The following is a 23,568-nucleotide window of genomic DNA, read 5'->3' on the forward strand; positions in this document are numbered from 1 at the left end:
AGAAACACGCCTGAGTGGATAAAAGTTGTCAACAATGTCAAAAATGATGCTTGGATCTTCACATATCAGTAAACGAATGCACTAAAGAATCCTGTTTTTTTTTTTTTTTTAGATAAACACGTTGTGGTGGTGGTGGTGGTGGTGACGTACCTGTGCTTACCTGTGGATGGTCAACTAGTCCCACGGTGGAAGTGTGGAGGAGAAGAGGCAGTGGTGATGGTGTGACGAGGCTGAGAAAGTGGTGCAGCATTGGACGTGGACGTGGATGACATGCTGGGGGCGTTTGTACCACGCAGGTTGGCTCCCACTCACCGGGCTGCACAGAGCCCACTCAATGCCGCCGGTTTTTGGCGACCTCTAGTGGCCAATGATGCTAATTGCATGCGTTGTGAGTTTTATACATTTTTTAGAAGAAAAAAAAAGCATACAAAAATATGCATAAGATAGAATCAGTCAATTTAAAGCTTAAAAAATTATGCACATTTGTGTTTATTAGGGCTTAAACTAGCTGTAGTTTTAAAGAGTACGTGAAAGATTGTTATACACTTAAATATAAAGAGCACTAAATAAATACATCTTAGTAATTTTTCACTGAAAATGTTCAAGTAAAATAGATTTATTTTGCTCATTTGGCTTTCAAAAATAGGGACGGACAATTGTAAACAAACTAGTTCGCTGGTAAAGATAAAATAGTTTATATAGAGCTTAATATAGCCCTAAATTAATTGAATTGACTTAAAAAGCTTGCAAATACGTAAAATTGTATCTCGATATCGTATTGTTTTGATATTAGTACAAATAAAGACACCAATTAAAAAAAATAGATTGAAAAAATATTATATTCACACCTCGAATATTTAACAAAATTATACAATTTTCTAAAAAAAAAAAAAAAAAAAAAGTGGTTTTCTGTAGTACTTAAAGAAAAATAAAGTAATTTTATTTAGAAGCAATTATTGTTTTTTTGTTGTATAATGAATAAAGTTGTATTTTTGTAGTATTGTTTTTTCAAATGTTTGGAGAGCAAAGTATTTTATCTTGAAGAAATGTGGGCATTTTTGTAATATTTAATGAATAAAGTATTGTTTTTTCTCAGAAATAAGTTTGTTGTAATTTTTTGAGAATATAATTTTTTTTCTAGAATAATTGTGGCAGGGAGATTGTAATAAGTCATATTTTTCTAAAAAAAAATGGTTATATTTGAAAAAAACATTCTCAAATAAATTATGTGGCGGGGTGTAATATTTAATGAATAAAGTCATATTTTACAAAAACTCAAGTTTTTGTAATATTTAGAGAATAAACTCGTATTTTCACAAAAATATTTTTGTAATATTTAGAGAATAGTCATTTTAATTGATTCTACAGAATAATGTTTTAAAAATACCAATTGGAAAGAATGAGATGCCAAACCAATTTTTTTTTTTATTAAAATAAATTATTTGGAACTCAAGAATATTTGAATAAAATACAGTTTCATGTACTGTATTAAAAGTTTTAAAGAGGATGTAAAAAATTATTATAAAATGTATTATAAAGAGCACTAAATAAATACAAATACATCTTAGTATTTTTTTTCACTGATAATATTCAAGTAAAATAGATTTATTTTGCTCATTTGGCTTTCAAAAATAGGGACAGACAATTGTAAACAAACTAGTTTGCTGGTAAAGATAAAATAGTTTATATAGAGCTTAAAATAGCCCTAAACTAATTGAATTTACTTAAAAAAGCTTGCAAATATGTAAAATTGTATCTCGATATTGTATTTTTTTTGGTCATAAAAATAAATTACTACAAATAAAGACACCAATTAATAAAAATAGTTTTAAAAAATTTCAAATCACACCTCGAATATTTAACAAAGTTATAACATTTTCTAAAAAAATTAATGTGGTTTTCTGTAATACTTTAAAAAAAAGAAAGTAATTTTATTTAAAAGCAATTATTGTTTTTTTGTTGTGTAACGAATAAAGTTGTATTTTTCTAGTATTGTTTGGAGAGTAAAATATTTTTATCTTGAAGAAATGTGGGCATTTTTGTAATATTTAATGAATAAAGTATTTTTTTAGACATAAGTTTGTTGTAATTTTTAGGGAATATATTTTTTTTTCTAGAATTAATGTGGCGGATAGATTGTAATAAGTCATATTTTTCTTAAAAAAACAAAACCTTTATATTTGTAAAAAAAAAAATCTCAAACAAATTATGTGTGGGGGGGTGTAATATTTAATGAATGAAGTAATTTTTTTTTTTAAACTAAAGTTTTTGTAATATTTTGAGAATAAACTCGTATTTTCACAAAAACATTTTTGCAATATTTAGAGAACAGTCATTGTAATTGATTCTACGGAATGATGTTTTAAAATACCAATTTGAAAGAATGAGATGCCAAGCCAATTATTTTTTTATTAAAATAAATTATTTGGCCCTCAACAATACTTATGAATAAAATACAGTTTCATGTACTGTATTAAAAGTTTTAAAGAGGATGTAAAAAATTATTATAAAATTAATTATAAAGAGCACTAAATAAATACAAATACATCTTAGTATTTTTTTCACTGAAAATGTTCAAGTAAAATATATTTATTTTGTTCATTTGGTTTTCAAAAATAGTGACACACAATTGTAAACAAACTAGTTTGCTGGTAAAGATAAAATAGTTTATATAGAGCTTAAAATAGCCTTAAACTAATTGAATTTACTTAAAAAGCTTGCAAATATGTAAAATTGTATCTCGATATTGTATTTTTTTGGGTCATAAAAATAAATTACTACAAATAAAGACACCAATTAATAAAAATAGTTTTAAAAAATTTCAAATCACACCTCGAATATTTAACAAAGTTATACATTTTTCTAGAAAAAAATGTAGTTTTCTGTAATAGTTAAGGAGAAAGAAAGTCATTTTATTTAGAAGCAATTTTTTTTTTGTTATATAATGAATAAAGTTGTATTTTTCTAGTATTGTTTTTTGTATGTTTGGAGAGTAAAGTAAATTTATCTAGAAGAAATGTGGGCATTTTAGTAATATTCAATGAATAAAGTATTTTTTTTTAGAAATAAGTTTGTAAAAAAAATTCTACAATAAATGTGGTGGGGAGACTGTAATATTTAATGAATAAAGTCATATTTTCTATTAAAAAAAAATTATATATATATATATATATATATATATATATATATATATATATATATATATATATATATATATATATATATATATATATATATGAAACCTTTTTTCTCGAATAATTGATGTGTGGGGGGTGTAATATTTAATGAATAAAGTCATATTTTACAAAAACAAAAGTTTTTGTAATAATTAGAGGATAGTCATTTTAATTGATCCTAGACAATTATTTTTTTTAAATATATATTTGAAAGAAACTGAGACGCCAAGTCTATCAGTTTTTTATTAAAATCAATTATTTGGGCCTCAAAAATACAGATGAATAAAATACAGTTTTATGTACTGTATTAAAAAAAAAAATACAATGTAGTTACTGATTTTTGGGGTTCCTTACGATGGGCACAGAAAGTATCCAGATTCCTTTAAATGTTTCAATAAAACAAAACTTTAAATTTTTTGTTAAAATCAATTTCATTTTATTTCTCAATAATGTACACTAAGCACTCCACCTTGAGAGAAGAAAAACAGATATGTAGAATTTTTGGAAAATGTATTAAAAAAGAAAAACTAGAAGATCACATGGTCATAAGGATTCAGACCATTGGCGTTGTTAGGCCTATTTTAGGGGGGCTCAAGCCCCCCTAAAATGTTCTTAAGCCCCCCTAAATAATTTGGTGTTAAAAAAAAACAAAAAAAACAATCTTTTTTTTTTTTTTACAAATACATGCCGACATATTCATTATAAAGTGGTCCGAATATGAGTTTAAATAAATAATCATATAACCTGTCATTATTCACTCAGTTTCCCCTCACTTCATAGTGTAAGGTAGAGAGCCTTTTTAGTGCGTCGGTATCCAATCCATTCCACTTGTTCATATAGAAAATGCCCACATCACTGAAAATCCAGTCCGCATTTTCTCTGCGACCTTGCTTGCGGTCCTGCAGTTGTACGAAGCACATTAGCACACAGCACTGCAGAACAAGAACCTTGTGTCTGCAATTGTAAATAATTTAGTTTTTAAGTTTTGTGTTTCTTGTAGAATCTATATAAAGTAATATACATTAGCCTATTGTTAAAATAATGAAAACAACATCATTAAATATATTTGTTTTATTGTATTGTTACATTAATAGCTGTTGTATTATTATAGGATGGCTTGTTAAACATTTCATAGGATTTTCAGAGGGTGGAAAAACCAAGACATTTAATATAAAATGTAAAATGAATAAATACATAAAGAGAAAAAGAAAACAAATGGTTAAAAGCCATCATCCGAGGGAGCATTTAATTTCGTCCCGTGCATTTTTTTTACCGTCCCCGGGACGACAGGACTACGTTAATCTCAAGCCTTGAAGTTACATTTTATTGTTTGCATTATTTGTTTCAGCATTGCACTTTGAAGATGGTCCCTCAGCTCTTTGACAGCTTCGGCTCTTTTTCAGATCAGCAGACGGACTCTAAGTCTTTCTTATTTACAGTATATATAAAAGTTTCTCATTTCTATTCAGACTTCCATATATATTTAATTTCCTTTACGGCTTGCCATAATATATATATATATATATATATATATATATATATATATATATATATATATATATATATATATATATATATATATATATATATATATATATATATATATATATATATATATATATACATATATTATATACAAGCCAAATTATCCCGATCCAGATATTACTTTAATTCAAGTAATTAAGTAATATTTCCAGGGCTTGAATTTACAACCATTTTAGTCACATATGTGCCCAAAATGTAATCTGTGCAACTTCAAAATATTTGGGAACAAACAATTATAGTATTGTGAGCGAAAGTTGTGGCATTAGCCTCTATGTTGTGAATGAATAACATAGAGGCTAATGCCACCACTTGCATTGTGTTTCAGTGTATCTTGAAGGATCATGCAAGTCATTGTTTCTTGTTGAGGCTGTAAACAAAATGTCACTGTGCAAACCCATGTTTGTTGTTGTACTGAACACACATTGAAACTAAACCGACTGAAATAATAATAATAACAAAGAATAGTTTCTAAGTCTTTGTTAGCCGTTTGTGAAGTTTTGTGCTCGTGCGCTACGTTCGCTCGCATCCTGCATCTCCTGGGGGCTAAGCCCCCCGTGTCCTTAAAAGCTAGTGACGCCCCTGATTCAGACCCTTTGCTCAGTGTTGAGTAGAAGCAACTTGAAGCTAATACAGCCATGGAACTTCAATGATGCAATACGTTTTCACACATGAATTTGGGGATCCTCTGCCATTCTTCCTTGCAGATCCTCTCCAGTTCTGTCAGGATGAATGGTGAATGTTGGTGGACATCCATTGTCAGGTCTCTACAGAGATGCTCAGTTGGGTTTAGGTCAGGGCTAGTCAGAAATGGTCACAGAGTTGTTTCGAAGCCACTGCTTTGTTATTTTAGCTGTGAGCTTAGGGTCATTGTCTTGTTTGCAAGGTGAACCTTTGGCCCAATCTGAGGCCCTGATCACTCTTGAAGATGTTTTCTTCCAGGATATCTCTGTACTTGGCCACACTCATCTTGCCTTCAATCGCAACCAGTCGTCCTGTCCTTGCAGCTAAATACACCCTCATAGCATGATGCTGCCACCACCATGTCGGGATTGTATTGGGCAGGGGATGAGCAGTGCCTGGTTTTCTCCGCTTGGAATTAGTGCTAAAACGTTCAATCTTGGTCTCATCAGACCAGAGAATCGTACTTTTCGTAGTCTGGGAGTCCTTCATGTGTTTTTTTGGCTAAATCTATGCAGGCTTTTATACGTCTTGCACCGAGGAAAGGTTTCTGTCGGGCCACTCTGCCATAAAGCCCCGACTGGTGGAGGGCTTGCAGTGATAGTTGACTTTGTGTAACTTTCTCCCACCTCCCTACTGCAGAGTAAAACAACTTGCACTGAGCCTAGTTCAGTGGTTCTTAACCTGGGTTCGATCGAACGCGAGGGGTTCGGTGAGTCGGCCTCAGGGGTTCGACAGAGCCTCTGCCGCGGAGGTCAAGACGCGCCCGACTCATCGTGTAAATAAAAACTTCTCCCTGTCGGCGTATTATGGATACCCCCAAACAATGTTCCCTCTAATTTTCCATATGTGTGAGCAATCTCAAAAACTCCTTGAGCATTTGGTGGAGAGCATGTGAGCGACGTTAGACGTGCACAAACACTGTGGTCACACCTGCAGCACACCTGTCCCAGACCTGACTAAATAACAAGTTCAATGTTTTATTATTATAATCAAATGACAGCAGTCATTTCCATGAGATTATTTTCTAATATAAGTGTTTTGGCCCACTTACAATGACTATAACATATTGTTTTTCATGAGCTGTGTACTAGTATTATATGTCTGGGTGGGGTTCCTACTTTGGAAATAATGTGTACCCCTTTCAGATATCGCATTTAGTTCCCACTTAAACATTCACATGTTGCACAATGAGATGTAAACATGGGATTATGTGTACATTCCGGTAACTTTCCGTTTGTAAAATATATCTTTATTAGTATTTCTTTAATATATTATAACAACATAATTTTATGATTACGGTTCGGGTTCGGTGAATGCGCATATGAAACTGGTGGGGTACGGTACCTCCAACAAGGTTAAGAACCACTGGCCTAGTCTATAAAATTCGCTACAGCTCCCTGATACCGAAGTACATGTCAAACTACTTCCATAACGTAAATGACCGCCAAAACCACAACACCAGGGGGAGCTCCACAAACCACGTTAAACCCAGACTCCGATCCGACAAAGGTCTTAACTCATTCTCTTTCTATGCCACATCAATATGGAATGCACTCCCAACAGGTGTAAAAGAAAGTGCATCTCTATCCTCCTTCAAAACCGCACTAAAAGAATACCTCCAGGCAACTACAACCCTAGACTAACACCCTCCCCCCACCACATCCCACCTCCCCGGATTGTAATTAATCAAATGTATATACTTGTTCTTATGCTTTCTGAGCTCACTATGTTCACTGCTCGCTGTACATATCCTACCAAGTCAGACCTACACTGTTTCAATGTCCATTTCTCAGATGATATAATTGTTGATAATTAAGTGCTGATATCAACCAAACCTGAATTTCTAACACTGAAATGCCCTCAGGAAGAGGTGCTTTAAGACATGGCTAGCTAGCTAGCGGCTAAAGTCTACTTCTAAATCACTAATCCTCGTCTCCATGGCGACAAATAAAGTAAGTTTCTTACAAGTATCATCCCTGCAGGACGAGGAATAGCTAAACATGCTTCACTACACACCGTAACTCACCGGTGTCACAATGTAAACAAACGCCATTGGTGGACCTACACTGTAATGATACCAAGTACAGGAGCGTATAGTAGTCAATACTACTATGATTACATCGATATTTTTTAGCATCACAAAATATATATATATATTTTTTTAAATTTATATTATGTTTATAAACTCAGGAAATATGTCCCTGGACACATGAGGACTTTGAATATGACCAATGTATGATCCTGTAACGACTTGGTATCGGATTGATACCTAAATTTCTGGTATCATCCAAAACTAATGTAAAGTATCCAAACAACAGAAGAATAAGTGATTATTACATTTTAACAGAAGTGTAGATAGAACATGTTAAAAGAGAAAATAACCAGATATTAACAGTAAATGAACAAGTAGATTAATAATCCATTTTCTACCACTTGTCCCTCATAATTTTGACAAAATAATAGAAGGGAAAATGACACAATATGTTACTGCATATTTCAGCAGCTAAATTAGGAGCCTTTGTTTGTTTACTTACTACTAAAGAAAAGTCATCTTGTATGTTCACTATTTTATTTAAGGACAAACTTGCAATAAGAAACATATGTTTAATATGCCCTAAGATTTTTGGTTAAAATAAAGCCAATAATGCCAGTTTTTGTGGTACCATTTATTTAGAAAAGTACCGAAAAGTACCAAAAAGTATCAAAATACATTTTGGTATCGGGACAACACTACTTATGACCATGTAATATTTCAGTTTTTCTTTTTTAATACAATTGCACACAAAAAAAATCGCATTAATTGGATGTTAACATATGGCTGCAATTACATTTGAAAGGGGTCTGAATACGTTCTGTACCCACTTGGATTCCACTTGTCCTTATTTGGGTAACAAGTGAGCTGGAGCGCCATCATTTCGATAGGTCGTGGCTGCAAATGCTGACATTCTCCCCAGAGAGACATGGATGTCAGAATGATTGCATCTAAGTTATCACAAAACTTTGTGTTGCCACGAGTTCCCGGCGAGAAGACAAAAGCTGTCTTTGATCCTACCAAGAAGAAGGCTTGTAAAACTCCACTGTGTAGGATGGGAAGCAACATGAAGGTGTTCTGTTTCTTTGATGTATTGTAATCCACAGAAATAATTTGTCTTGACCCGAGAACTACAAAGCGGAGAGGAAGCAGGACCATACTCCCCTCCAGGCGACCTTTTCTTTGAACGGTTTTAATCAAAGGCGATGGCTGTTTACGACCCCCGTCCCTTAGAAACAGTTGTTGCCATGTAATCAGGGAAAGTCCAAATAAAAGAGGAGGCGTACAATCTTTCGCCAGAGCGTGTTGGGAGACTGTGTAAGAGTACAGCACAGACGTTTCTCCTCAATTGAGCCAAATTTTATTCTGTCTCTGTTTTTAATTCCTTGCTTCTTGTCTTGTTTAATAGATGTCATCAGTGTTTGAACAATGGTAATAGAAGAAGAAAGAAGGTAATATAATACAATGAGAATGTTAGATTGCTCAATTATTCTACATCAAGGGTGTCCAACCTTTTTCCACTGAAGGCCGCACACGGAAAAATTAAAGCATGTGGGGGCCATTTTGATATTTTTCATTTTCAAACCATAACAAAATATATGCATTTTTCATTTATTTTACCCGGGGACCATAAAGGGTCTCAGTCATTAAAATGTTAAAAATAAGTCAGATTATTTTTTTTCTTTTCATTATTTAACGCTTACAGTAAATCTCTATATCAACTTCAAGTTGATATAAAGTAATACAAATTAAAACAAATTTTTTATGGTTTTTCTGTCAAAAACAACTTAGTTTTTTTATAGTAAAACTGAAATATGCAGTATTTAGTAATTAGAGCCCTAAAACATCAATAATGCAGGACACCATTGATTTTAAGTCTTTCATATTTTTGAGTAATCACAGTGAAAATAAAAATAAAAAATCACTAAATATATTTGGGATCCAAAAGGTGCCCCACTCATAAAGTGATACATTTTTATTAGGTTTTTCTTTTACTTTCAACACTTAAGTTAGGAGCTCAACTTCCGATATATCTGTCGATTTTATGCTGGAACTATTATTTTGTCTGTTTTATGCGCTTTTTTCAAAGAAAACTTTGATGTTTTTATATGGCTACTACACAATATATGCAATATTTACCACATAAAACATTTTAAAGTGAAATATTTGAAGTAATTGGAGCCCTGAAAATAATTCATTATAACATGGATTTTTTGTCATTATCTATTTATTTTTTTGAGCAATGGCAAAAAAAGAAAAATGAAGAAAGACAAAAGAAAAAAAAAACAGCCTGCATGGCAGCTTTTGTGTCAACATTGCAACTTTTTCTCGTTAGATTTCACCTCATTCCACTTTTTTTAATGTTCTTTTTTATTTTTACAATAGTATTTCTAGAATGTGTGGCGGGCCGGTAAACAATTAGCTGCGGGCCGCAAATGGCCCCCGGGCCGCACTTTGGACACCCCTGGTCTACATCATTTCAATTATTGTGCAGAAATACAAATCACAGCAACATAATGCCTTTATTTCTTTTACAGAAAAGAGCAATTTGTATTATTTTTAAAAGTAGGATATAGAGACCACACAAATCCACTCTTCATTAGGTCAGGATTTTTAAAACTCAAAGACTTTGTAGAATCGCATACTCTATTAGTGATGTTGAAAGCTAGAAATAAAGTTATTCCGAAGGACTTACTAAAGTTATTCGTGTTCACGTCTGAAGATGAGAATGACAGGAGGCCGTATGACTTTAAACATCCAAGAGCACGAACAAACTTGAAACAAATGTGCTTGTCTGTTGCTGGTGTGGAAGCATGGAATTCTCTAAAGAAAGACTTAAAAAGTTGCAAGAATATTTTTGAATTTAAAAAGAGTTACAAAAAGAGACAACTTGCATTATATCGTTAGATTGGACGTGTCATTGTGAAAATGCTTGAACGAAAATTAAAAAGTATGTTGGAGTTCGGGTGTTGGTGGAGGGATCAGTGATGAAGTCATCTAAAATAATTTGTGTTAAAAAGGGGACGGATAAATATAAGAATATTATTCTTCCATCTGCTCCTTTCTGATCATGGAAATGTACAGTCGTGGTCAAAAGTTGACATACACTTGTAAAGAACATAATGTCATGGCTGTCTTGAGTCTCCAATCATTTCTACAACTCTTATTTTTTTGTGATAGAGTGATTGGAGCACATACTTGTTGGTCACAAAAAACATTCATGAAGTTTGGTTCTTTTATGAATTTATTATGGGTCTACTGAAAATGTGCTGGGTCAAAAGTATACATACAGCAATGTTAATATTTGGTTACATGTACTTGGCAAGTTTCACTGCAATAAGGCGCTTTTGGTAGCCATCCACAAGTTTCTGCTTGAATTTTTGACCACTCCTCTTGACAAAATTGGTGCAGTTCAGCTAAATGTGTTGGTTTTCTGACATGGACTTGTTTCTTCAGCATTGTCCACACGTTTAAGTCAGGACTTTGGGAAGGCCATTCTAAAACCTTCATTCTAGCCTGATTTAGCCATTCCTTTACCACTTTTCACGTGTGTTTGGGGTCATTGTCCTGTTGGAACACCCAACTGCGCCCAAGACCCAACCTCCGGGCTGATGATTGTAGGTTGTCCTGAAGAATTTGGAGGTAATCCTCCTTTTTCATTGTCCCATTTACTCTCTGTAAAGCACCAGTTCCATTGGCAGCAAAACAGGCCCAGAGCATAATACTGCCACCACCATGCTTGGCGGTAGGAATGGTGTTGCTGGGATTAAATGCCTCACCGTTTCACCTCCAAACATATTGCTGGGTATTGTGGCCAAACAGCTCAATTTTTGTTTCATCTGACATCACATGGACAAAGATGAAAAAGTTATTTCAGATTAAACAAAATTTGAGCTGTTTGGCCACAATACTTTTGACCCAGCAGATTTGGTCACATTTTCAGTAGACCCATAATAAATTCATAAAAGAACCAAACTTCATTAATGTTTTTTGTGACCAACAAGTATGTGCTCCAATCACTCTATCACAAAAAAAAATAAGAGTTGTAGAAATTATTGGAAACTCAAGTGTTTTTTACAAGTGTATGTAAACTTTTGACCACGACTGTATAAGAAACAAAAAAAATAAATAAAAAAAAATTAAAGCTGCAGTGATGGACGGGACCGACTTTGACGGCACATAAAATCCAAACTCTTTCGTCAACTTTTAATCAGAAGGGTTCAATCTCTCTCCTGTGCTAGTTTGAAGCTGACACGACAAACGTGCTCAGAGGAGATCATTTTTGAAAAAAGGTGACCGGTTTTTACAAAACTTTTGTTTTGAAGGGGGAATTGCAAACTTCCTGTTGATTTTTGCTGGGGGTTGTCAATATATATGTCTAAGTGAGACCTACATAGAGGTTTTTGTTTCATGTCTCTACAACATTCCTACTGGGAGTTGCAGGCAGTTTTGTCTGTGTTTTCTTCCTAGGAGCAGTTTTGTCTGTGTTTTCTTCCAAGGGGGCGCGAGAGCGCAATTTTGAGTTTTGGGATTGGGTTTTTTATTAGATCGCAATTTTTGCCAGTCCTGATGTGTGTGTCCAGTTTGGTGAGTTTTGAAACATGTTAAGGGGGTCAAATTATAGCTCAAAGAGGCAAAAGTGACTGTTTTTACAAAACGTTTGTTTTAAGGGGGAATTGCAAACTTCCTGTTGATTTTTGCTGAAGGATGTCAGTGTATGAAATCTAGGTCTAAGTGAGACCTACATATAGGTTTTTGTTTCATGTCTCTCTGACATTCCTAGTGGGAGTTACTGGCAGTTGTGTCTGTTTTCTTCCTAGGGGGCGCTAGAGCACAATTTTGAGTTTTGGGGCTAGGTTTTTTTATTAGATCGCAATTTTCGCCAGTCCTGATGTGTGTGTCAAATATGGTGAGTGAAGCATGTTAAGGGGGTCAAATTACAGCTCAAAGAGGCGGCGGTATAATAAAGAATAATAATAAAACCTTACAATTACAATAGGGTCCTCTGTCCCAAAGGGAAATTGCGGTCCCTAATGATGATGATGATGATAGTCAGCAGCTTTGGTCGTGTTTATGAACATCCAACATCTGCAAAGGGCGATTTCGGCCATCGTGACCTTTCAAGAGGGTCCAACATGGTGGAAAACGGTAGAAAACAAAGCCAAAGAAGAGCACCAAAGGGTTGAGTCTGCACTAAAACGTTTATTTTACTCGCTGAATGCACAGATGAGGGCAGACATTACAGAGCAAGTGCTTGGAATATTGGTGTAAAAAGCAGAAAGGAGCCATTTGGCCGTGATATAAAGTCTGGTTTTACCTGCTTCAGCGTCACAGACGTCTTGCACTGTAGTTCTATGACGTTTCTTTCCATGCTGAAGGTAATGCATCAGGCACTGTTGGCTGTAGGACAACGGGCCAATCAGTTCCTGATGCAGTATCATCCGCATCAGACACTTCTTCCACTCAGAAGACGCACATTTCTCCTCATGCTCGGCTACCTTCATTCTGCACGGACACAATAGCCAGCCGTGTACAGTACACATCACTGTAAGTCAAGATGGCAGCACAAGCATCTGGAATGTGAGAATAGGAGAGGGGGGAAAAAAGAGGCATGCACCATGAAAGAGTAGGGTGTGCTTGAAAAGACATGGAGGAGGAGGAGCGAGAGAGCAGACTGTGTAATTGCAGCGACATCTTCATTGAGAGCGCTCAGTCTCTTTTCCCGCGCGTCTTCCAAAAAAAAAAAAAAAAAAGGGCGTCGCTGATGCCGGTCGATGGGGCGAGGGGAAGCCGAGGCGACCGCGTTTAGCATAATCCCAGAGGCCATTGTGAGAGGAGCAAGTGAACGACTCACAGTTGCCAGCTGAGATTTCACCAAAACACAGCAGAGAAGATGTGAAGAGGGACCAGACAAGGGAGGGCAAGGGAACAGAGGAAGAGAGAGAGAGTCGCCTTCAGGAGACAATCAGTGACAAATGAAGTAAATGTGATACTCATATTAGGTACACATGCACTCTACTACCAACCTTGTTCCACTCAGGGTCACATACACCTCATTTTCATTCAACTTATCCTTTTTCTATAACACCTTGTGGTTTCTGTAATACTTCGAGATTAAAGAAGGTCATTGTTTAAATAAAAAAAAACAATGGGTGTTTTTTTTTAATATTTATTGAATAAAGTCGCATTTTTCAAGACATTTTTTTGTAATATTTAGAGAGTCAAGTAATGTTTTTCTCAAGAAAAAAATTTTAAATTTTTTTTTGTAATATCTAATGAATAGTCATATTTTTCTAAAGAAGGCTTTTGTCATTTGGAGAATAAAGTGATTTTAAAAATGTTTTGTAATATTTAAACACTACAGACATATTTTTCGACAAGTTTTTTGTAATACTTAGAGAGTGAAGTATTTTTTTCCCAATAATATTTTTAATTTTTTTGTAATATTTAATGAATAGTCATATTTTTTGAAAGAATGTTTTTGTAATATTTGGAGAATAAAGTGATTTAAAAAAAATAAGTTTTTGTAATACTTCAAGGCTAAATATATATTTTTCGACAAGTTTTTTTTTAATATTTAGAGAGTCAGGTATTTATTTTTCCAAGAAAAATCGTGTTTTTTTTGTAATATTTAATAAAGTGAATAAAGTGATTTAAAAAAGATGTTTTTGTAAATTTTCAAGACTAAAGCTATATTTTTCGACAAGTTTTTTAAATAAAATTTAGAGTCAAGTATTTATTTTTTCCAAGAAGAGTTGTGTTTTTTTGTAATATTTAATGAATAGTAGTTTTTTTCTAAATAAGGTTTTTGTAATATTTGGAGAATGAAGTGATTTCAAAAAATGTTTTTGTATTACTTAAAGACTACAGATATATTTTTCGAGAAGGTTTTTTTTGCAATATTTAAAGAGTCATGTATTTATTTTTTTCCAACAAGAATTGTGTTTTTTTGTAATATTTAATAAATAGTCCTATTTTTCTAAAGAAGGTTTTTGTAATATTTGGAGAATAAAGTGATTTTAAAAAGATGTTTTTGTAATATTTAAAGACTAAATATATATTTTTCGTTTTTTGTAATATTTAGAGAATTAAGCATTTTTTCAAGAAGAAATGTGTTTTTGTTTTTATATTTAATGAATAAAGTGTTATTTTTCTTCAAAAGTTTTTTCCCCCTAATATTTAAAGAATAAAATAAATTTTCTAAAAGAAAGGTGGTGTGTTTTTTTTTTATACTTTTAAATGAAGTCATATTTTTCTTAGTTTTTTATTTGTATTATTTAGATAACTAATTGTCCTCGAAGAAATGTGGGGATTCTGTATTAACCAATAAAGTCATAGATTTTTTTTTTCTTGAACATGTTTTGTAACAGTAGAACAAAATAATAGTTTTGTCTTGAAAAACACGTTTTTATATTCAATGAACAGTCACATTTAAATAATAAAATTTTTTTTTAATAATATGAATAAATTAAAGCAATATGTTTTCATAATTGTTTCTAAATACATTTAAAAAGTACAGTAAAATACAATTTTTCTGGAATTAAAGTTTTCTGGGGAGTTGAAAAAACATGTACGAAAAACAAAATGTGGTTTTCTTTCCAATATAACAAATGTCAAAGATTTTTCGTAATATTTAATTAATAAATTAGTGTTCTACAAAAAAAAAATGTTTTTGTAAAATCTAGAAAATTAAGTCATTTTTTTTCTTGAAAAAAGGTTGTAGGTTTCTTAGGTAATAATTCAATAATTAAAGTTGTACTTTAAGGAAAATGTGTTTTTGTAAAACAGTTGGGTTTTTTTCTTGAATGTTTTGCAATAATAGTCAAAGAGCAAAGCACTGTAGTATTTTTGTCTTGAAAAACAAGTTGTTTTTTATATTTAATGAACAGTCATATTTAAATAAAAAAACAAGTTTAAAATATGAAAATAAAGCAATATTTTTTATAATTGTTTCCAATGTATTTAAAAAGTATAGTTATAGTACCTTTTTTTCCTGGAAATAATATTTTTTTGAGGGAGAGGGGGTTGAAAAAGTCACAATTTTATCAACCAAATTGAACCAAATGAAAATTACATATTTTATACATCCACGTGCCACTCAGATGAGGAAACAAAGCCAATGATGTTCCAAAGTGTAAACCCTCCAGCAACGGCCCAAATAATACAAGTAGCGTACCCATATTATAAATCATTTATGAACAATTTATATTTGTAGCATTGCTAATTGATTTTGTCTCTCCTTAAAACGACTTTTTCCACACTAAATCTAAATGTTGTAGGAACTAATTTTACTACTATACATTTGGTCTAGAAGATCATCTTGAAAAACTTCATTTTCATCCCCAAAATGTCAGTTTTCTACATTTTTAACAATATAGTTAGTTATATCTAGGATAAAAAATATAGCAATATACATATGACGCTTATCTTTCATGAGATTTCTTTGCAACGCTTGAATTATTATGGTTACCTCTTTTTGCTGGTTGGTTAGGAGAAATCACATGATTTTCCTGCCTTTTGTGTTAAGATGAATAACATTTTTGTTACTGGGGTTAGCAGCGATACACCGTGTTGTACTATATAACCAAAATATCAGAAACTGCTCTCAGTATGTTGCAAACTACAAGCACGTCTGCATGATTTTGAATATGTTCCCGTATTTTGACATGTAAGACGCATGCCTGCTGAGGTTGTGCACTGCTTGTTAATCCCAATAAAATGATTTATGATCCCGTTATGAGACAAACTGCAGAATCTCTCCAGGTGATTGTGAGAATTAAAAAGCACCTTCACAGTTGCCTGCAGAGATTACTCAGTCAGCCCCCCTTCAAAGGACGTGTCCTACTATAACCCAGTCAATTGGCAGCAGATGGTTAACACAGATCACAATAAAGACTAAGCTATGACCTGTACAGACCCCCCTTTTTTTTTTACTTCTGGTCCCTAAAGGTCCTTTGTTACCATGGCGACCAGGCCCAGGCACGTGCCTAGCCATTGTTGTGCGGTGTCCTCCAGGGTTAAGCCGCCACACGCCCGGTTAGAGGTCAAATGTCAGGGTGGCCTCTCTGTCGCTCTCTCTCTTTGAGGTCACCGCTTTGACCTTTGACCTCCTGGAACACTGAAACAAATTTAGAGAAGTGGGGATGATGACAAAGAACATTTAGTCAAGGTTTGTGCTGAAATACAGGTGAGTCAAGCAGGTGTTTGTACAGGAGACATGATAACTAAGTGTACGCTGAAGTATGTTTCCCTCTTGTGGCCAACAACGTCTTCCCAAATTGGACACCATGTGACCCAAGATAAGTGCTAAGACCCAGTCAAAAAAGTGGTGCACCCAATTTTTCCTCTACAACATTCTATCAATAAACTAAGCATCAGACAACTGTACACTAAGGGTGGGACAACATTTTGATTGTTCCACACACTAAAAAACGTTGGGTTAAAAAATAACCCAATTTTAACCCAACTGCTGGTTCAGAAAAGGAGGAACCCCTTATTTGTGTTATTTTAACTCAACATTTTGGGTTAATTTTTTTCAACCCAACTTTTGCATTGAATTATTTAACCAAAAAGTTGAGTTATGATAGCTCAATGTTGGGTTATTCCCAACCAAACTATCGGGTTGAATTATTTAACCCAAAAGTTGAGTTATGCTCACTCAAATAATGTTAATGAGATTAATGCATAATAATATTCCCTTCAAGAAAAAAGTAACGTTTTAATTTAAAAAAGCATTTTACGCAAAAATGCGTTACTCGTTGAAAAACAACTTATAAATGGTTCTTAAATTTGAAAACCCAGAAATTGAGTTAAAAGAATACCCTTATAACCCAAAAAATGGATTGCTATTCATAAAAATAACTCTAAAATTTAACCCAACACTAGCAACTCATAAATTGGGTTATCAAAAAGTTGAGTTATGCTCACTCAATGTTGGGTGATTGTAAATAATGTTAATGAGATTAATGCATAATAAAATTCCCTTCAAGAAAAAAGTAACTTAATTAAAAAAAGACTTTTACGCAAAAATGTGTTCCTCGTTGAAAAACAACCTAAAAATGTTTCTTAATTTTGAAAACCCAGAAATTGAGTTAAAATAATACCCTTATAACCCAAAAAATGGATTGCTATTCATAAAAATAACTCTAAAATTTAACCCAACACTAGCAACTCATAAATTGGGTTATCAAAAAGTTGAGTTATGCTCACTCAATGTTGGGTGATTGTAAATAATGTTAATGAGATTAATGCTTAATAAAATTCCCTTCAAGAAAAAAGTAACTTTTTAATTTAAAAAAGCCTTTTACGCAAAAATGCGTTACTCGTTGAAAAACGACCTAAAAATGGTTCTTAATTTTGAAAACCCAGAAATTGAGTTAAAATAATACCCTTATAACCCAAAAAATCGATTGCTATTCATAAAAATAACTCTAAAATTTAACCCAACACTAGCAACTCATAAATTGGGTTATCAAAAAGTTGAGTTATGCTCACTAAATGTTGGGTGATTGTAAATAATGTTCATGAGATTAATGCATAATAAAATTCTCTTCAAGAAAAAAGTAGCTTTTTAATTTAAAAAAAGCCTTTTACACAAAAATGTGTTACTCGTTGAAAAACAACCAAAAAATGGTTCTTAATTTTGAAAACCCAGAAATTCAGTTAAAATAATATCCTTATAACCCAAAAAATTGATTGCTATTTATAAAAATAACTCAAAAAATGTAACCCAACACTAGCAACTCATAAATTGGGTTATCAAAAAGTTGAGTTATGCTCACTCAATGTTGGGTTATTCCCAACCAAACTATCGGATTGAATTATTTAACCCAAAAGTTGAGTTATGTGAACTCAATGTTGGGTGATTGTAAATAATGTTAATGAGATTAATGCATAATAAAATTCCCTTCAAGAAAAAAGTAACTTTTTAATTAAAAAAAAAGCCTTTTACGCAAAAATGCGTTACTCGTTGAAAAACAACCTAAAAATGGTTCTTCATTTTGAAAACCCAGAAATTGAGTTAAAATAATACCCTTATAACCCAAAAAATGGATTGCTATTCATAAAAATAACAAAAAAATGTAATCCAACACTAGCAACTCATAAATTGGGTTATCAAAAAGTTGAGTTATGCTCACTCAATGTTGGGTGATTGTAAATAATGTTCATGAGATGAATCCATAATAAAATTCCCTTCAAGAAAAAATAAACTTTTTAATTAAAAAAATACTTTTACGCTACTCGTTGAAAAACCACCTAAAATGGTTCATAATTTAGAAAATCCAGAAATTGAGTTAAAATAATACCCTTATAACCCCAAAAAATTATTTCTATTCATAAATATAACTCCAAAATTTAACCCAACACGAGCAACTCATAAATTGGGTTATCAAAATAACCCAATATTTTTTAGTGTGCACATCGCAGTTTCTTATCAAAAAAAATGTAAGCTTATTTTACAACATTTTTGCCCTAAGTTAAGCATTTTCAACCATTAAATGGCTAAATGAACTAAAAAAATATATCAATACTATTGGCCACTAGATGAAAGATCACGCCTTTCAGTATCCTGGCCACTGATTGGCTCAGCCGGAGGGAGCATTACAATATTGGATTAAAAGAGTGTAAAGGTGTCTAAAGAGTGTTATTTCATGTCTAAAAGGGCTCTTATAATGTTGAAAAATGTATTTACAAAACAGTTTTTTACGCTAATTAATTCAGATTGGTTTTATTCGAACATATATAGTTTCAAAATGATGCATCACATTTAAAATGTTCTTTACAACATGTCCAAAAAGGAGTAGAAAGAAGCAATGCTTATTTAATTCTACCCCTTTTCCACTTCATAACATATATTCACTCCCTGTACTCACTATGTACACATCTTAAACATTACAATCGGTGTAGTGTTAATACAACAGTTTTCTTCATAACAAGGTAAGTTATGATGAGATAAATATATATATATATTTTTTTTTTTTTTTTTTACTCATGTTCAAGACATTTACCAGTAATGATTCCTACTTAGCGGACATTAATATATCCTGGTCATGCATGGAACCAATTAACAGCAATATACATTGTGGTTGCCTCACAATATTTTTGTATTGGTAAAAAAAAAGACATTAGCATTTTTTTAAATTCAGTTACCGTATTTTTCGGACTATAAGTCGCAGTTTTTTTTCACATCAAATAATATTATTTAGCTCATTCACATAAGAGACTAGACGTATAAGATTTCATGGGATTTAGTGATTAGGAGTGACAGATTGTTTGGTAAACGTATAGCATGTTCTATATGTTATAGTTATTTGAATGACTCTTACCATAATATGTTACGTTAACATACCAGGCACCTTCTCAGTTGGTTATTTATGCATCATATAACGCAGTGGTCCCCAACCACTGGGTCGCGGCCCGGTACCGGTCCGCGGACCGATTGGTACCGGGCCCCGCAAGAAATTTAAAAAAAAAAAAAAAAAAAAATTTGTATTTGTTTTTATTTTTATTAAATCAACATAAAAAACACAATATATACATCATCCGTCCATGGGACAAATTTTAAAGCGTTGACTGGTCCCCAGCTACAAAAAGGTCGGGGACCACTGATATAACGTACACTTATTCAGCCTGTTGTTCACTATTCTTTATTTATTTGAAATTGCATTTCCAAATGTCTATTCTTGGTGTTGGCTTTTATCAAATCAATTTCCCCCAAAAATGCGACTTATACTCCAGTGCGACTTATATATGTTTTCTTCCTTCTTTATTATGCATTTTCGGCCGGTGCGACTTATACTGCGGAGCGACTTATACTCCGAAAAATACGGTATTTAATTACGTGAATTTTGTGTGCGATTAATTTGCCCGATGACTCCTTTCCTCAGTTCCATACAAAACCGGTCATAGGTTTAGACACTTTTTCATGCTGCTGAAAGACAAGGTGCCCTACACTGTATATCAATGCATATTGTTTTAATAACAACAACAATACTGCAGTATTTCAGTGTTTCAACGTGTCCAACGACACTTTTCCAACTTTACATATCAATCATCGCCATCGTGATGCATTGTTGGGAGCGGGAAAAACAAAGGGTGATATCGCATCGATTCATAGCCGCTGTCTGCTGGTGCATTTCAGGTTATTCGGGGGGTCATCGGGTTGCAAAAAAATGTTGCTCGGACATCAACAAAAGGAAAAATCTTAAGTTTATTAAACGGAACAGGCTGGCAGTCCCGACTTTGTTAGGCGCTAAATGAACAGAGTGGTTTTGACAGGCCTAACCTCTTAAGCTTTGGGTCCCACTGAGTTCGGCACAGCTAGAGCTAAATGCCATCTGTCCCAAAATCATGAACTCCTCCATAGCCCCCCCCCCAAACTGTCTCTTCACACAGTTTAGCATAGAAATCATGTAAAACTAGAATCAAGAAAGTGGAGCACTGGTGGTTTACATCACTGAATAATCTTCTGAGTTGCGCAGACAAAGTCTTAAGTGCGTGGAGATTGCACAGATGGTAGGGAAAAAAAACGATCTCGAAAAGTTGGTAAATGTAAAGTTCATTTTGATTTCACAACTGCGGCCCACTTGTCGCCCATGTGCCACGCAAGCTTAGCTACACTTCAATGACGGTGGATAGAGAAGCATGATAAGCGTGTACAGTCGTCCAAAATATACTTCAAATATTGCAATGGCTCTAAATTAAGCATGTCTAAGCATAAAAATGGCTGAATGAACTAAAAATATCTATACTCAAAGTAGTATTGGCCAACAGAGGAGACCAAAGCAATCAGACAGAGCAGGCGGTTTAGTATCGTGGCCACTGATTGGCTCAGCCTCAGGAAGCATTACAATATTGGATTAGTAGAGTTTAAAGGTGACCAAAGGGTGTGATGCCATGTCTAGACCAGTGTTTTTCAACCTTTTTTGAGCCCAGGCACATTTTTTGCGTTAAAAAAAATCCGGAGGCACACCACCAGCAGAAATCATCATATTTTAGTGGCTTTTTCTCTTTTTTTGGTATTTTCCTGTAGCAGTTTCATGTCTTCCTTTGAGCTATATTTCCCGCATCTACTTTGTATCAGCAATCAAGGATATTTCAGTTGTTTTTATCCTTCTTTGTGGGGACATTGTTGATTGTCATGTCATGTTGGGATGTACTTTGTGGACGCCGCCTTTGCTCCACAGTAAGTCTTTACTGTCGTCCAGCATTCTGTTTTTGTTTACTTTGTAGCCAGTTCAGTTTTAGTTTCGTTCTGCATAGCCTTCCCTAAGCTTCAATGCCTTTTCTTAGGAGCACTGACCTTTTGTTTATTTTTGGTTTAAGCATTAGATACCTTTTTACCTGCACGCTGCCTCCCGCTGTTTCCGACATCTACAAAGCAATTAGAAACCGGCTGCCACCTACTGATATGGAAGAGTATAACACGGTTACTCTGCCGAGCTCTAGACAGCACCGACACTCAACAACAACACATAGTTTGCAGACTATAATTACTGGTTTGCAAAAAATATTTTTAACCCAAATAGATGAAATTAGATCATCTCCTACGGCACACCAGACTGTATCTCACGGCACAGTAGTGTGCCGCGGCACAGTGGTTGAAAAACACTGGTCTAGACGACTGGTAAAACCTGTATTTTGAAGGTTGTAGGTAGGGATGTCCGATAATGGCTTTTTGACGATATCCAATATTCCGATATTGTCCAACTCTTTAATTACCGATACCGATATCAACCAAAATCGATATCAACCGATACCGATATATACAGTCGTGGATTTAACACATTATTATGCCTAATTTGGACAACCAGGTATGGTAAAGATAAGGTCCTTTTTAAAAATAATAATAAAATAAAATAAGATAAATACATTAAAAATATTTTCTTGAATAAAAAACAAAGTAAAACAATATAAAAACAGTTACATAGAAACTAGTAATGAATGAAAATGAGTAAAATTAACTGTTAAAGGTTAGTACTATTAGTGGACCAGCAGCACGCACAATCATGTGTGCTTACGGACTGTATCCCTTGCAGACTGTATTGATATATATTGATATATAATGTAGGAACCAGAATATTAATAACAGAAAGAAACAACCCTTTTGTGTGAATGAGTGTAAATGGGGGAGGGAGGTTTTTTGGGTTGGTGCACTAATTGTAAGTGTATCTTGTGTTTTTAATGCTAATTTAATTTTTAAAAAATTAAATTAAAAAAAATAAAATAAAAAAAAAAAACGATACCGATAAATTAAAAAAACGATACCGATAATTTCCGATATTACATTTTAAAGCATTTATCGGCCGATACGGACATCTCTAGTTGTAGGCATTTTCCAAGTTCAAATGAATATTAATGATTCCTTCTTTGCCAAAATCGATCATGGGGACCAATTAACAGCAATAAACGAGGGATTACTGTGTACCAAACAGTGGTGTACATTGAGTTCGGACAAAAAGATATGCCTCATAAGTCAGACAAAACACGAATTTCACGTTTCTGTGACGTCACCACACTAGGGTACCAGTGACGGCAAAGATGATAACCATAGAACATAAATACACTTACAATACCTATAAACAATTTCCTTTTCCCTCACCGTTATCATTCTGTCAAAGCATGAGTAGTTTTACTATATTGCAGTTTTATTGTACACCCTTTACCTTTACTTATACTACTGGGAGAAGTACCATGTTCCTTAAAAAACACTGGCTGTGAAGTTTTATGATGGCGAGAGTTTGAATTGATTCGATTTACATAATTTCCTGTGGAAATTATTGTTTGAGAAATAGAAATGAAAAAGAGTTCAACGTTAGCTAAAAAGGAAAACAAATCAGTACCTATCAACTGGGCCCTGGTTGGAATAGTTTTTTTAAGGTCTTACCTTGTATCTGGTATTTTATTCTGTGTTATATTAGTATATCCATTGATTGTATGGTTTGTTAGATAATGTTATTTATTTAAAAGTTCCACTTGGGATAATAAATAAGCAATAGCTATAAACCAGGCGTGTCAAACTGTTTTTCATTGAAGGCCACATCGCAGTTATGGTTGCCCTCAGAGGGCCACTTTTAACAGTGAATAATATACAGTATGAATATAAATGTGTATATATAAAACATGTGTATAATT

General features: G+C 33.5%; 2 protein-coding genes across 5 annotated transcripts in view; both read right to left on the reverse strand.

Annotated features, from left to right (window-relative positions):
* efemp1 (EGF containing fibulin extracellular matrix protein 1) overlaps positions 1-242 on the reverse strand; it is a 132,821-nt gene extending 132,579 nt beyond the window's left edge. Inside the window, exon 1 of one of the 2 annotated variants that reach the window (XM_062058071.1) lies at positions 151-242. The gene's annotated coding sequence lies outside the window, so the exon portion shown is untranslated. The remainder of the gene's footprint in view (positions 1-150) is intronic. The other variant, XM_062058072.1, reaches the window with a different exon arrangement.
* Positions 243-12,871: 12,629 nt separating this feature from the next.
* Positions 12,872-23,568, reverse strand: part of LOC133656766 (cystatin-like) — a 45,981-nt gene continuing 35,284 nt past the window's right edge. For 2 of the 3 annotated variants that reach the window (XM_062057607.1, XM_062057605.1), the window contains exon 6: positions 15,273-16,552. The gene's annotated coding sequence lies outside the window, so the exon portion shown is untranslated. Of the gene's footprint in view, positions 12,940-15,272; positions 16,553-23,568 lie in introns of those variants that run through there. The other variant, XM_062057606.1, reaches the window with a different exon arrangement.

The sequence above is a fragment of the Entelurus aequoreus genome, linkage group LG09, assembly GCF_033978785.1.
Source record: "Entelurus aequoreus isolate RoL-2023_Sb linkage group LG09, RoL_Eaeq_v1.1, whole genome shotgun sequence".
Lineage (NCBI taxonomy): Eukaryota > Metazoa > Chordata > Actinopteri > Syngnathiformes > Syngnathidae > Entelurus > Entelurus aequoreus.